The following is a 12,749-nucleotide window of genomic DNA, read 5'->3' on the forward strand; positions in this document are numbered from 1 at the left end:
CTAAGAACATGCTCAGCACCTTCAGCTACCAACAGCATCACCAAAGAAGAATGTCATTACTCCTGCAGTGTTTTGTCTTGCTGGCAGGCAGATACGTGACTCTCAGTCATTCAAGAGAAATTATAATGTAACCACTAAAAACTGAAAGAAAGCATACTTCCTAAGTCATGCTCCTCACTACTCATCATTCTATTAAAAGTAGGCACAGAGCATACAGATGGGACATTCGGTGAAAAAAAACAAACACATACAGCATATCCCAGGGCTCTGTGTGCCTACAGAAATGCCTCTTCCCACGTCGCTGCAGTGATACACATACAAGTGGTCAATATGGAAGTTATTCACATGTTTGTGAGCAGTGAGGTACAATGTAAACACATCCTCTAGCAGATGTGTGAGACAATAGTAATCTGTGCTACAATACCAGCCAAGAAACCAAAGGAAATCAACTGGAAAACATCAACATCGACCATCCGGCAATTCATTTACCATAAAGAAGCCATCAACAAAGGCAAATGTCACTTATCTCTTTTCTTCTGTTTAATTAGCAAAGAAGTCTTAATTACTTTCTAGTCAGCACTGCTTTTACCACTTTAGCTGCTCACTGCAAAGGCAAAATTACCATGAGGAGAAAGAAGGAACTGAGGATCCTGTTTCTTTTGTAATTCTTTTTTTCAAAATACTTCAGAACTTGTTCTGTTTTAGATTTTTCTCACCAATTTCAAAAAATGCCAAAAAATCATCACAAGCACGTCAAGTGTTATCAAATGTCAAGCACTACGTAGGTGGTGTAACCACCCCCTTTTTCAAACTACAGCAAGAAGGTGTGTTTCCACCTGCCACTCTACTGACAACGATAAATTGAAGAAAGAATTCCTTCTAGCTCTACGCGAGAAGACAGCACAACAAAATTAAATGCACTCAATCTCTCACTCCAAGGCAAACCAAGACCACTGCAGGGCATCATTTTCAAATCTAGCAGTAGCAGCAGTTCTGTGCATCACTTGGTAACTATCCTCAGCAAGTAAAGCAGCACTCTGACAGGCACAGGCAGTACTTAACTCGGTAAAAATATAATGACTACACCAACATGGAAAATTGGGTTTCAATTCTGCAACATTTCTGAGATTGCAAAAACAGTTTGCTTTGTATCAGAATGAAACCGTGCCCTTTTCATTATGCTATTTTATTTTTTCCAAAACTCTGAAAGACACCACAGAGCAACAGGAAGTAGCTTAACACCAGGATATTCATCCATGATGTAGGAGAGAGAGATGAAGTCTCCAGGTTCAGATTCCTCAGATTCAGGCGAGGAAACTCCCCAGCTCCACTTGATCCACTTACCATATCACCAAACATTCACTACAGCAAACAAGATTCAGACTCTAAAGTTCATGGTAAAGCTAGTCCCATAGGATGTGACTGACTCAGGCTGAAATCTGTCTGTCCTCAACAGGGAAGAGTGAGGCAGGATAGCAATTAATGTCTAGAAAATGACCATATCCGAGGTGGGTGCAAAACCGAGTTGCGCTCATGCAACTCATCAGAGGATTAAACTTTCCTTAGCTCTCAACATTTAAAACCTGGCATATGAAATTGAACCTCAAGAGTAAGAATTTTAATAAATGACTCAACTGATGACAGGAAAAAGCGGATGATGCTGTGCGGCTGGTGAATAACAAGCAATAGCTATGTTTAAAGAAGGAATGAGAATGTTGGGGAAATCTAATGTAGGAAACTACAGCTCTGTCACCTACATAGTAACCTAAGGATCTCACAAACAATTCAAGGAACGAAAAAATTTAAAATGTGGGATAAGCATTAACATAACATAAACAGACTGTGCCAAATGAACCTGACATCTGCCTTTGATAAAATATGTTTTTAAAGGCAAAAAACATAGGATAAATGCAACCTTCTGGAAACTTACTTAAAAACAAAACCAAACAAACCCTTTATAACATCCCAAGGGAAATTATTAGCTAAAATGAAAAGGATAGGAATTAAAACAAGGCACAACTGGCTAGAGGTAAGACAACAATAGATCGGTCAGAATGAACTTCTAGACCTGGGAGAGGCTAATGGTAGATTTTGTCCGAGGTGGCTTTGGGGACCAATTATACTTGATATTTCCATTATTTGTCTCAGAAAAAAAAGTGCAATAGGAAGTAATCTGATTGAATACTCTAATCCTTCAAAGTTAATACACAGCATTAAGAGCATGACTGGAGATGCACAGGGGAGATGCAGGATGACCTTGAAGATGAAGCCACGGCCCCAGAATGAAATCGCATAGAACTAAGTTTCAGGGACCCATAAGAACAATTCCTTCTATAAAGCTGTGGTTTATCAGTTGGAAACATTAAAGGGAGAAACGGGAGAAGGGGTTAACGACAGGTAGTTGTGAGCTAGAGCTACTTAAGCGATAGTCAAGGCCAGCAGACACTGGTCAGTTATAACATTGGCCAGGAATATGTCTATGCCAGCAATTAGAAGACTGGCTTTCAAACATCACACGAACAAATTTCTGGAACAGGCGTACCTGGGAGCAAAGAATGCAAACAGTCTATCCTATTTTAAAATGAAATATGATAAATGTACCAATAGGGTTGTTGAAAGCCTCGAATAGCAGAGGACTGGACTCACTGAGTCTGGAAATTCTTTCCCATTCTAGGTTCCTCTGCACCAACGTTGCACAAATATTACACAGATGCCTAAATACAGCTGCACAAGCAAATAGATGATCAGAAGCCACTGTCTGTTCGGTAGAGCACACTAAATACTTTAAGTTTCATTAGTGCTGGTGTGTAAAGATCCTGGCAGAGAGTGTTTCTGACTGAGAGAACGTTTGTATCACACGTGCACATTGGTGAAGAAGCCCTGACAGTTGCCCCAAACCCCAGCCATTTGCTGATTCCCAATCGGATGTTCGTTATTAACTCCAGTGGTTACTCTGCTACAAACTGACTTTTCTTGTTTGTAGTTCTCTGGCACTTGAGAGGGAAATGGGGCTCTCATTTCCCGTCTTCTCTGCTGCAGTTTCTAATCTGCAGTAGTTAGATGCTTCAGATATGGCAAAACACACACACACACACACACACACACAGAGCTTTAAGCAACTATGATGGGCTTGGTCTGGTCTATAAAAGACAGATACCCTGATCTCAGTTCAGAGCAATTGACAGCATTTTTAAACACTGGTATTGTCCAGTGATGTCTGATAGATGTTGCAAACCAGCAATAAAGTGGGCATGAACCTATTTCTGAGAATACTCATAAAAATTTTAGCTTGAAAAAAATTAGGATCTGTAATTATAAGGAATTGTAGGAGGTCCAGTCTATCCACTAGGAAAGAATGTATTCCATGTTTTCACTAATTCCCAAATGCTCTAGAAACTGCCAATAAAACACAACACAGCCAATCTCCAGCATGTACGATATTCTCCTTCTCCCCATTACAGAGAGTTTCCATAACACGGCTGTATGGTTTAGATGGAAATGAGATATCACGTTTGGGTAATAAAGTTAAGCCAGGTGTATGGAAAGCTGCATTTTATATTGTTGTGTGAATTCTCCAGACTGATCAGTTAATTATGATAAGCTTGCAGTTCCCATATTCTTCTAGCCAATCTTACTATCAAGAGAAAAGTAAGCTTCCACGAGAAGATAACAAATATTTCCAAAATCCCTGGTGCAAATAATACTAAAGTCTGAGCCAACTCTCAGAAAGGTACAAAGCCTTGGTGGTCTTAATGCCTTCAGACTTACTGAAAAACAGGGAGTGGTAGGTGAAGCATTCCAGCATCGCCTGGAGAAGAGAAATATCAATGTGGTGAACTCTAAAAAATGCTCCCTTGGAGACTAGTACGCATAGCTTCAGTTAAACGGTTCAGCCTGGCAGGTAGCACGCATAGGCTTATTTCTTTTGGTTCAATATAACTAAATATATTTCAAGTTTTCAACGGTATATTTACTCTTTTGTAATTAAGTTAAAAAATAGGTACATAAGCATTTCCTTCTGCATCCTTTTCCTTTCTGAAAGACTTCAAGAAATACCTTTCAAAAAGTAACAGTTGATCCAAAGGAATTTATTGAATGGCTTTCAAGAGACATTCTCACAGTCTTTGTTAAAGAAGGAATTCAAGTTTCACCGGAGAGATATGAAGCATTCTGGGTTCACCAGTTCAGTTATGAAAAACTCGTATGTCTTGCTTATGTGAGGATCAGACCTTTCAGTTCTTTGGCTCATGTTATCCCCTGGGATCAGCATAGAAGGGGCACCCAGCAGCTGGCATCCAGGAGAGAGCCCATGCAATTTCTGCAGCCCTTTAAATTTCTGTCTAGGTTTCAAAGAGCACATTAACTGTGTTGAGGGAGGAGAAAAGCAAGAGAGTTGTGGGAGGAGAAGACAAGGAAGATTAATTAACTGTCCCACAACCGCCATTTTCATTGAAGAAATTGCTAGTAAAAGTGAGGAGGGTATAGAAGCTGAGGTGTGGGGATAAAGCTAGGTAGGTTTAGTAAAGGTGTGATACAAGGGGACACAGGAGTTGCTCCAGGGTTTCCATCATGAAGGCCCAAGTCTGGAAACATCAGGAGGTGTTTGGAGGCATAGAGTTCCTTAAGACCTTCATACAAAAAGCATTTTTTTTTCTCTAAACCCTCTTTAGACAGAGAAGGATGATTATAAATTTGGTGGTAAGTCAGCTGAAAAAAATTCAGAGCCCATAACACGAGAATGGTCCAGCTGAAGTGACACATGGAAAGCTAATTTCCACCTAGGAAAAGTGCACTGAAAGGTCCTACTTTACCTCAAGCTGTTGATCTGTTTCCTCTGCATGTCACAGCAGCAAATAAATAATTTTTTGTACTCTTATGTCCTACAAGTACAAGCCTTGACATATGAAAAACGGCTGCTACAGACTGAGCTTATTTATGGGGAGTTCTTACAGCCACATTTGATTTCTAGACCAAAAGCATTCTCCAGGTAGCTTCTGCACTAAGATAACAGATCTAAGAGAAGGCAGGTAGGCTGTAGCCACAGATGAGAAACATCCATTGAAACACATCATATCCTCCACCACTTCAAGCTGAAAGCCAAAGCAATTCAAATTCACCTTTCATCTTCATTGGGGTTTCTCTGTGAAACCGGGCAAACAACTGAGGTACCACGGACCCTAACTGCAGATTCTTATTAATCTGTATTTAAGTTTTCCAGGATTACAAGAGTGTTCATGTTAGCTCAATTCAGTAATTTTAACTGGAATTTATGTAAGTTTTTAACTATTGCACAGTGCCAGTTGAGTTCTTTCCCCACAGCTGGTACTCACAGGCAAGTATTACTACTTAAGCATTCACACTCCAGTGCTGGAATAAATTCAAAACAATTTGCAGGCAGTAACTGTACAGTGGTTTACAGCCTTCCTGCTGCTTTAACCAACAGTTAAAAAGATAGTGAAATACTAAATTTATTGCCAATTCAAAAAACCCTTCCTCCCTTTGCCCAGGAAATTTTCAAGTTCTTCTGAAAGCCTTTGACCTAACTTCAGACACCAACTAGCTCAAATTCTCATTGCTAAATTAATATGACCTGAGTCTAGTAATACAAATAAATTCAGTTTCTAGAAAACTAAAACTAAACAGATTTAGAGAGACCCAAATAAAATGCACTGGATTTTAATAATTCAGATTTTTTTTTTTTAATCTCTGCAAGATATTTTGGCTTTTATCACTTGTTGTTGTCCTAGGCATCGTGTAACTATTTTGGGACTGGCTGGAAGGTACATTCTCAGCTTAGCTCCAAGGGTTTAACAACTGACTCTTTTTTCTAGAAATTTAATTCAGGAATTCATTCAAGATGTTAAATCTGGAAGGAAAATTAGCATACAGCTGTCATATCGTAAGTCTTCCTAGATAAGGTTCCTAACCACTGCATTAATAGATGCCTGTCACTGACAAGACTAATTGTTACCTAACAAGACATGCAATTACAGGTCAGACAAGAAGGTTCCCTTCATGGATTCTCTCAACCATATGTTTTGGCTTCATGGAGCAAACTATGAAACATCACAAGGTGCTCTACATGCTTCCTAAAGGACAATGCAACCAGGCTGCTTCTTTTTGCAGAGCTGATACTGCCTAGACAAAGAGAAACTCACACGTCTGGCCAGGCTCTGAAATGCTCAAGCAGCACAGGTCTGTCTCCTTTGTCCCCACTCTTCCGTGAGGAAAAGGATGCTGCTTCTTTAAGCACTCCACATTTTTGTGTTTAGAAAAAGCCAGTATGTTCATGCAAGTGTTCTTGTATCGTACAGCTTGCTTAAGACATGTTGGGCCACATGCTGAACAGTGGCTTAGCTCCAGTCAGCCACCTACTTCCGCAAGTGTGACTTTCTGTAGGTTGCTTTGTGCTCTCTTTTCTTTCCTTTTTTCCTAAATATCTGCTGAAACATCCATTCTGAAGCTGGAGCAGACTCCTTTAGATCCCCTGGGAGTTCCTTTGTCGGTTAACTGTTCATGGTGAAGCAAAGTAATTTGACTCATTTGCTAATTCAGTAATCAATAGGAGATACAAATTAGCAACATAATAGGAAATAGCTGCCTGCACTTCTGTAGCAATGCCTGATTAGTGCCTGCACAGCTACGGTATGCTTTTATAGGGGTATTTAACTTTCTAAACTTTCTCTGTCCAAGTATCTGCCAGTCAGACAATTGTTCAGGCTTTTCAGTTTTAAGCTTAACGCTTCACACTGGCTTCTCAAATTGTTACCTAAATGCATTCATCCCTAAGTGTATAACAAGTGCAGCCTTAGCGTCTCACTGGAGGCCAGCATTAGCTGTAGCTAGTGCAGCACCCTTCTATTCCAGTTCAAAACCGAGATGTGTAGCTGTGGTACAGAGGAGGAAGGCACAGCAGAGCCCATGCTGGGTGGCCACCATCCTCTACAAGAGTCAGCAAAGGCTGCAGCCCACTGCTGCCATTAGGTGTTCCAGGCTGGGGCTGCTGCTGGACGGGCAGGGGTGCTGTCGGTGGCTCCTCTCCTGGTTTCTGCTGCTAGCGCAGGATTGCTCACATGGGATGGCTTTGGCCATGCTCAGAGGTCATTTGCACACAGAAGCTGGAAAGCAAATGGAGCTGGCCCTGCCCAGGTACCAAGTGTACCATCTTAGTGGCACGTTTTCTTCTCCATCTCACATTTATATGCACAAAAAAAAATGAAAACAGAAAGGAAAAAGGGGGGAAAAAAAGTAGTTACTTAATAGTTTGGCAAGAATTTGTGGCTAGCTTAGACAGTTAGTTTTTATAATTACTCAACCTACCTTCTGTGTGAAACACACAATGTCTGCTGCTTGATGTGTTTTAAATTATACCTAAGACACTGGTCTGATATGTGGAAGTCTCTATCCTTATAATCATTATAAAATCTCCTTGCTGTCCATATTGTCACTCTACAGAATTCCGTAGGATGGGCAAAGTCATGATTTATGCCTACGTACTGTCACTGAGCCAGAAGGTGCAGCTCCACAGGGTTTAATGGAGTTTACACCAGGGAAAAAAAATTTGGCCCACTGACTTCACAGGGATTAAATCATAGCAGCATTTAGCAAAGAAGAACAGAACGCTCTTTCAGTAGAAAAGCACAATGAAGAGCATTTAAGGCTGTCCCATTTTATAGCATAAGCAACCATTTAATTTGCAGCATACACATCTAGCAGGAAGCCAACAGGACAGTTTGTCAAGTGCCAGCAAGAGCTCATTAAACCGCTACTCTTGGGAAACATTCTGTATTGCAAAACATGCAGTGGGCAACAAGTGCTCCTATGGATCCAGCTTCTGAAGAGGCAAGTGCTTTCTTTCAATTAACCTCTACACTGCTACGGTCCCAGGTATTGTCACAGGCCAGACTAATCTTTTCCCAGTGATTCACAAGAGCACAGGACAAAGACACTTGCATTAATGGCACACAAACAGCTGGAGCTGGAACCAACCTACCACAGTTGTCCAAGACTACTGTAAACACACACCTCACCTCTGCGATTGCTTTGACGAACAGCCACTGCATATCCTATCACATCTATGTGGCTTCTTGCTGAAGTAAATTGGGTAATGAGTAAAAAGAGAAAACCCAACAGAGTCATCCATCTTCAGGCAGATAAGCAGTCATGCTGCATAGAGACAACTACATGTCTATGTTAAAAAAAGGCACTGCTCTTCTAGTGTGTTGCCTCACACCACACAAAACCACCGGATATCTAGTATTAGATCCACCAGGCAAGAGGGAATAATGTGTGCAGACCTGCACTACTAACACAGATCAGGGCCCACATCTAACAGGACTGTGGGTTGTCCTTGGTGATCAGGAAGCTAAGAAGCAATATTCACCTCTTCTGAGCTCAAAAGAGTTTCCTGTGAAAGAATAAAAATAAGTTTCTTTGATTCCTCACAAATACAGCACAATAAAGGCCATGCCCTACAGCATGATGAAGAGAATTTAAATGTTGGAACAGCAGCTAGACAAACAAACAGGACCTGATTTGCAAAGAACTAAAAGTAGAAGTTATTTGAGAAATGTTTTTCAGTTAAGTTTTAGTTTTACTTTTGTTTACGAAATGCTTTGAACATTACATTAAAAGATGCTTACGAAATATTTTTAAAACTATGGGCAAAGAGCAGCAAGCAGAGAGGTCCAAGCCAGTGCTCCAGGGACAGACCCCAGCAGCTGGAGGCTACAGACCACGTTAGTTCACGTCCTGACTTTATCTCTTTTCTTAAGAGGGACACACAGGTCCTTCTGATATTCAGGCTGGGTTGGGGCTGGAGGAGGATGCAGGGATTGCTACCTGGAAAGGTGTGCGCAGTGACATGCATACAGCCAGCTGTCTGCAGAGCCAGCCTCTGTCTCCCTTTTCCTCCCTCAATTCAGCGGTATCTGACAAAGCTGAATGGAGCATTTTTTCTGGAGAAGCTGTGAGATGCAATTACACTTTACAGAGGCATCTAGACCATCTAGCAAAGCATATTTGAAACAGAAAGTACCTTGGAATTGAATCCAAATGAATTATTATTATGACCACATTTTTTAAAATAATTTAGTCATATCAAAATTAAACTTGTGGCCGACTGATGTGCTTTGCTTCTGTGCGTGCTTACAAAGATAAAAATCAGAAGTGTCTCATGTCTTGGGAAACAGAAGAGCCACTTCCCACGTGAGGGTTCAAACCACTGATCCTCCTCCTGAAGCAGTAACATTTTGCAAAAATATCGCAATGTTTAGCAGATCAGGAGCTGAAATGTCATTGCTCCTCTCCAGCACACATCCCAGCTACCTCTCCAACAGCACAAAGCCTGACTCCAGCCATGCTTTATACAACATAAAATAGCTTCGTCAGGAGCAACGCAAACCAGCACGTCCCAGACTATGCTGCTGCCCGGGGATCAGTGTGAGAGGCTGGAAAACAGAGGGCAAAACCCATCCTCCAAAATGGCTGGAGAAGTGCTCTGTGGGAAGGTTGGCTGAAAGAGAGCTTGCCACCTCCGACAGTAACTCTCCTTGCAAACAGCTCTCCCCCGGCACCTGCCTGCTCCCTGCTCCTCCTCCTGCTGCTTACCTGGCTCTGGCCCTTGTCAGACCTCTGCACCCGCCGGTTCAACTCACTGAGTTTGCAGGGAGGGGAGAGAAGAAATTTTTCTCCTTAATTAGCTTCATCAAGGGCTCCAGCAAGTGCTGCTGCCAGCACAGGCGTGGGACGAGTGCTATGGGGCTGGAAGGGAGAGCTAAGGCGGTGCAGGGGAGGAGGAGGAGGAGGAGCAAGCCTCCTCCTTGTCAGCAGCACCCAAGCCTTCTTCACTGCTCCTGGGACCACACCTCTAGAAAGATGGGCCAGACGGGAACCCAGACCCTGCACAGAAGGTAAGTGCCCTACCCCAGAAGGATGAGGACTTCAACGGGGAGTGAAGGGCCAGTATGTCCATCTTTTTCTTTGTATTTTAATGGTTTCTTCTCCATTTAGCTCTCTAACCCTCTCAGATGAAAGTGTTTCTTCATGGAAACTTGTTAAAGCATATCCAAACTCCCATCCCCCACTGTTTTCTTCTTTTTTTTTTTCTTTTAATCACAGAGATCTATTTACAAATTAGGGTTGATTTCAACAGTGTCAACTAACCAGAAATGACAGCATTTCTGGCAAAAATCCACTTGCTGGGGGAAAAGAAATTGCCCAACTCTGACAGCAAGTCACATACTGCAATGGGTTTTCACACCTACTAATGCTTCTACCTCCTGCCTCAGCGCTCTATAGATATAGCGTTAACCCACACAGCATTGCCCTAAATATAGAGTTTTCAATTCTCCTGCCTTTTCTGTTGTTTATTCCTCAAACATCCATGCCATCTTAAAATGAGGCATTTTTTTTTTTCCTCCACAGTTGTAAGAATTCCAGTCCAATCCCCTCAGTTTTTTAATTCTACACAAATATTTGTTTAATTTCCTTAGCACTGGAGCTTGGAGCAAATTTAGTTGCTCTGTTATTTGGTTTTCCACATTTATGAGTGCATTTTTAAAAAGTATTTCATCTCATTTCTTTTCCAGGATAAGCTCATTACTAGACAAGCCGCTAAGCAGCAAGCACATAGTGTTGCCATGTGGGAGATCAAATGACATGGCCACAGCAGGTCCAAAATACAGCTACAAGGTTATAGCAACCTCTTGGAGAAAATGAATCACTCTCACAGAAAATTCCCTGGGAATGATTTTGGCTTTGGAAAAGTCAATCACTTCCCTTCTGTACAGTAAAGGCTGCCAAAGTTAGCCACAAGGTAAAATTGGGTCTCCTTGACATAGCAGAATATGTGGGAAAAGGCATTCATCAGAGTTATGCTAAAAAGTTACAAAACTGTAAACAAATGTGGACAAACTATTACCACCCAAATTATAGAAAGCCAGTGATTTAAAGTAAATTCTGTTTTGCTTTTCCTTGGCGGTTGTCACCAGGCAGGGTATTACTGCGTGACTCAGTGCTGAAATTTTCCATTTTGCAAGCACTTCGTTAATTTTAGCTCGTTAATCCTCATAGTAGTCTAGAAAGATAGAGTTAGTTAATTTTTAAAAACAGGGAGGCAACAGCAGAACCACTAAGGTTTTTGACTTCAGGTATGTACCTTGAGACAAACTGTGCTTGATTTTTGAAAGAGGTCCCCCTCCACTGGCACTATCTGACTTTCAAAGGTGCTGCCTTGGAAGAACAGGCTCAATATGGACAAGCAAATGTCGAAAATTATTTCTGAAAACTCTGGTCTTCAGAGTGACTCACTCAACTCTACTAAAGGAGACAGAACAGTATAAATGCAGGACGTGAATTTAAGAGTCTCTGGCCTCCAAATCCCGGTTCGCATCATTAAATACCCCCTCTTCTTATCTATAAAATTATTCAATTCCTGAGTCAGTAACAGGGCATAGAACAGTTAAACCATTTATGATTATCTATAAATTCAAAGCAATGCCATTTTCTTCTGTTTCCATTTGAACCTGATCAGGTGATCAGACACCAAGCACTGAATTCAATAAACATGAAAGTCCTTCTCACCAAGCTTAATTTAGAACTATTTGTTCCCTTTCAGTATAAAATAAATCTTCCTTAGCTGCTTCTAAGCAGAAAAGCAAATATACAATGCCCCTTTACCCACTAGTGCTCAGAGTAGAATACATGCTCCAGGTATTTCCTATTATAATAGAATATCTGCACAGGTTGCAAATTTATCCTGGAGCAATGAGGAATCTAGTGAATGGACACATACATTTATTATACTGAATACTCCGGGTAATGCTGGCCTATGATATCAAGCCAACAAGCTGAATGATGACCCTGGTATAATTATGTAATTAATTAGCTCTATCATAATTTTTGTTTTATGACACTAACTTTTATGTGCCACTAGTCAATTTAATGGCATTTTAAATTGAAATAAGGCCCCTGAGAGAGATGCTACTTACTGTATCACAAATCCTGTATTCGGATTTCTTTTAATTTCAAAAGATGACCTAATAAAACTGCTTTATAATTAAATCCATTCTAACAACCTGTCCTATGTGATTCTTATTCTTATCCTTTTTTTAATTATGAAAAAAATTCCAATCAGAAAACACTTGCCACCGTAATTACATACAAAATCAGCAATCCCTTTTTGGACCTCTTGCTGCTCTCCTCACATAGCAGTGCACCCTGCCTGGCTTTCCTGCAGAATTTTACTAGCATCCCCAAGAGGTGCAGCGAGGAAACTGCACCTTTTGCAATCAAGAAACTAGATTTAAATTTGCTTCTTTCTTGTTTGCAAAATAGTCAAGGCGTGGGAAGGAAGGGGAGCAAATCCCCACACACTTGCTATTTCAGACGGGTGTTTACAAGTATTCTGGTATCACAAGATGTATTTCTCATGTGAAGTAAGGTCAGCTAAAGGAAGGGAAGGGCTCTCCTCCACCCAGCGTGGCAGTGCCCCTCTATGTGATACCTCCTATTTCCAGCTGAAAAGGCAACCCAGCAGTGAGCACTGGCACCTTCCTTGGGGCTGGGACCAGCAGTATCATCCAGGAACAATCCTTACCATGTAGGCTTTTGGCACCTTCCCTGCCTGGTGCTCCCCATAGCCATCAGGACCTCATCCTGACACAGCACTGTTTGGATATGTCCTCTATTCAGTGCTTAATGCAGTGGTATTACATTGAGTAAGAAATATGAGCAGGTAGTAGCAAAAC

The 12,749-nt window shown here is 41.3% G+C and overlaps 1 protein-coding gene across 2 annotated transcripts in view; it reads right to left on the minus strand.

Moving 5' to 3' along the window:
- Positions 1-12,749, minus strand: part of TIAM2 (TIAM Rac1 associated GEF 2) — a 140,578-nt gene that overhangs the window by 36,237 nt on the left and 91,592 nt on the right. The gene's annotated exons all lie outside the window — the stretch shown is intronic.

Source organism: Phalacrocorax aristotelis, chromosome 3 (assembly GCF_949628215.1).
Source record: "Phalacrocorax aristotelis chromosome 3, bGulAri2.1, whole genome shotgun sequence".
NCBI classification, from domain to species: Eukaryota; Metazoa; Chordata; class Aves; order Suliformes; family Phalacrocoracidae; genus Phalacrocorax; species Phalacrocorax aristotelis.